The sequence below is a fragment of the Piliocolobus tephrosceles genome, chromosome 10 (assembly GCF_002776525.5).
Source record: "Piliocolobus tephrosceles isolate RC106 chromosome 10, ASM277652v3, whole genome shotgun sequence".
Classification (NCBI taxonomy): Eukaryota; Metazoa; Chordata; class Mammalia; order Primates; family Cercopithecidae; genus Piliocolobus; species Piliocolobus tephrosceles.
In genome coordinates this window covers 51,511,216-51,514,558 of record NC_045443.1, presented here as the reverse complement: position 1 = coordinate 51,514,558, position 3,343 = coordinate 51,511,216, and the positions used below count along the sequence as shown (strand labels likewise).

The 3,343-nt window shown below is 46.7% G+C and overlaps 1 non-coding gene across 1 annotated transcript; it reads left to right on the top strand.

Annotated features, from left to right (window-relative positions):
- Positions 1-664: 664 nt before the first annotated feature.
- LOC111542093 lies at positions 665-768 on the top strand. The gene has a single exon (XR_002731437.1). It is a non-coding gene; the product is annotated as a U6 spliceosomal RNA (small nuclear RNA).
- Positions 769-3,343: the final 2,575 nt, after the last annotated feature.

Sequence of the window (3,343 nt, the reverse complement as noted above, 5' to 3'; positions counted from 1 at the left end):
TATATATATGTGTACATATATTTAGATATAAGAAAGTATTTCTAAAAAAGAATATATATAAGAATATATAAAAGAATATGTATATTCTTTTACATATATATTCAATATATATTCTTTTTTAGAGATGAGGTTTTACTCTGTTCTCTAGGCTGGACTTCAATTCCTGTGCTCAAGGGATCCTCCCACCTCAGCCTCCTGAGTTGCTGGGACTACAGGCTCATGCCATGGGTGCTGGGCTATGTGTTGCACAATTTGAAATGGTACATTTATGTTAGGGAGAAGAGAGAAACAAGGAAGAAGAGTTAAATAGGGTGGTCATGGAATACCTTATTCAGAAGGGGACATTTCATTGAGACACCCCAAAGAAGTAACAGAAAGAGGCCAGGCGTGATGGCTCACACCTGTAATCCCAGCATTTTGGGAGGCCAAGATAAGCAGATCACAAGGTCAGGAGTTTGAGACCAGCGTGGCCAACATGGTGAAACCCCATCTCTACTAAAAATACAAAAAATTAGCTGGGCGTGGTGGTGTGCGCCAGTAAGGATGTTGAGGCAGGAGAATGGTTTGAACCCAGGAGACAGAAGTTGCAGTGAGCCGAGATCATGCCACTGCACTCCAGCCTGGGTGACAGAGCAAGACTACGCCTCAAAAACATATATATATAGTGCTGGCTTCAGCAGCGCATACACTAAAATTGGAATGATGCAGAGACTAGCATGGTCCCTGCGCAAGGATGACATGCAAATTCATGAATCCTTCCTTTTTTTTTTTTGAGATGGAGTCTTGTTCTATCACCCAGACTGGAGTGCAGTGGTGAGATCTCAGCTCGCTGCAACCTCTGCCTCCTGGGTTCAAGCGATTCTACTGCCCCAGCCTCTGCAGTAGCTGGAATTCAGGTGTGCGCCACCACACCAGGCTTTTTTTTTTTTTTTTTAATTTGTAGTAGAGACAGGGTTTCATCATGTTGGTCAGGCTGGTCTGGAACACCTGACCTCAAGTGATCCAACCACCTCAACCTCCCAAAATTCTGGGATTATAGGCATGAGTCACTTCTCTCGGCCACAGGTATTTTCAATTATTATGGGTATGTCTTTAGGAGTGGAATTGCTGGGTCATATGGTAACTATGTTTTACTTTTTTTTTTGAGACAGAGTCTCACTCTGTCGCCCAGGTTGGAGTCCAGTGGTGGGATCTTGGCTCTTTGCAACCTCTGCCTCCAGGGTTCAAGTGATTCTCCTGCTTCAGCCTCCTGAGTAGCTGGGATTACAGGCGCATGCCACCACTCCCAGCTAATTTTTGTGTTTTTAGCAGAGACAGGGTTTCACCATGTTGGCCAGGCTGGTCTGGAACTCCTGAACTCAGGTGATCCGCCCACCTCAGCCTCCCAAAGTTCTGGGATTACAGGTGTGAACCATCACTCCCGGCCTGTTTTACTTCTTTTTGGGACTTTGTTTTTTGTTTTTGCTTTGTTTTGTTTTTTTTGCTTTTTTGTTTTTGTTTTCCAGGCTGGAGTGCAGTGGCGAGGAGACGGCTCACTGCAGCCTCAACATCCTGGTCTCAAGCAATCCTTCAGCCTCAACCTCTTGGTCTCAAGCAATCCTTCAGCCTCAGCCTCCCATGTACCTGGGACCACAGGTGTGCACTAGCACACTTGGCTAATTTTTTATAAAATTATTTTTTGTAGGCCAGCGCAGTGGCTCACACCTGTAATCCCAGCACTTTTGGGAGGCCAAGGCAGGCGGATCACCTGAGGTCCAAGACCAGCCTGGCCAACATGGAGAAACTCTATATCTACAAAAATACAAAAAATTAGTGGGTCATGATGGTGGATGCCTGTAATCCCAGCTACTTGGGAGGCTGAGGTAGGAGAACCACTTGAACCTGGGAGGCAGAGGTTGCAGTGAACCAAGATCGCGCCATTGCACTCTAGCCTGGGCAATAGAGTGAGACTCTGTCTCAAAAAAAAAAAAAAAAAAAAAATTTCTTTATAGAGATGGACTCTTGCTTTGTTGCCCAGGATGATCTTGAAATCCTGATCTCAAGCGATCCTCCTGCCTTGGGCTTCCAAGCACTGGGATCACAGGCATGAGCCACTGCACCAGGCCCTGTGTTTAACTTCTTGAGGAACTACCAAATTATTTTCCACAGTGGCTGCACCATTTTACATTCCCAACAACAATGTTTGAGGGTTCTGATTTCTCCTCTCCACATCCTCACCAACACATGGAATTTTTTTTTTTTTTTTTTTTTTTTTTTTTTTTTTTTTTTTTTTTTTTTGAGACGGAGTCTGGCTCTGTGGCCCAGGCTGGAGTGCTGTGGCCGGATCTCAGCTCACTGCAAGCTCCGCCTCCCGGGTTCACGCCATTCTCCTGCCTCAGCCTCCCAGTAGCTGGGACTACAGGCGCCGCTACCTCGCCCGGCTAGTTTTTTGTAGTTTTTAGTAGAGACGGGGTTTCACCGTGTTAGCCAGGATGGTCTCGATCTCCTGACCTCGTGATCCGCCCGTCTCGGCCTCCCAAAGTGCTGGGATTACAGGCTTGAGCCACCGCGCCCGGCCCAACACATGGAATTTTCTGAGTTTTTTGGTTTTGTATTTTCTTTACGACCATCCTAGTGGTGTTTGTAAACCATGGTGTCTCATGATTTTGATTTGCGTTTCCCTAATGACTAACGATTTTTTTTTTGCTCTGTCCCCCAGGCTGGAGTGCAGTGGCATGATCTCGGCCCACTGCAAGCTCCGCCTCCCGGGTTCACGCCATTCTCCTGCTTCAGCCTTCCGAGTAGCTGGGACTCCAGGCGCCCACCACCACTCCTGCCTAATTTTTTGTATTTTTAGTAGAGATGGGGTTTCACCATGTTAGCCAGGATGGTCTTGATCTCCTGACCTCCTGACCCACTCACCTCGGCCTCCCAAAGTGCTGGGATTATAGGTGTGAGCCACCGCACTCAGCTCCCTAACGACTAATGACTTGCACATCTTTTCATATGTTTGCCTATTTGCATATCTTTTTTTTTCTTTTTTTTTTTTTTGAGACAGAGTTTTTGTTCTTGTTGCCCAGGCTGGAGTGCAATGGTGCAATCTCGGCTCACGGCAACCTCCGCCTCCCAGATTCAAGCAATTCTCCTGCCTCAGCCTCCCGAGTAGCTAGGATTACAGGCATGCACCACCATGGCTGGCTAATTTTGTATTTTTAGTAGAGGTGGAGTTTCACCATGCTGGTAAGGCTGGTCTCCAACTCCCGACCTCAGGTGATCCGCCCGCCTCCGCCTCCCAAAGTGCTGGGATTACAGGCATGAGCCACCACGCCCAGGCTTTTTTTTTTTTTTTTTTTTTTTTTTTTTT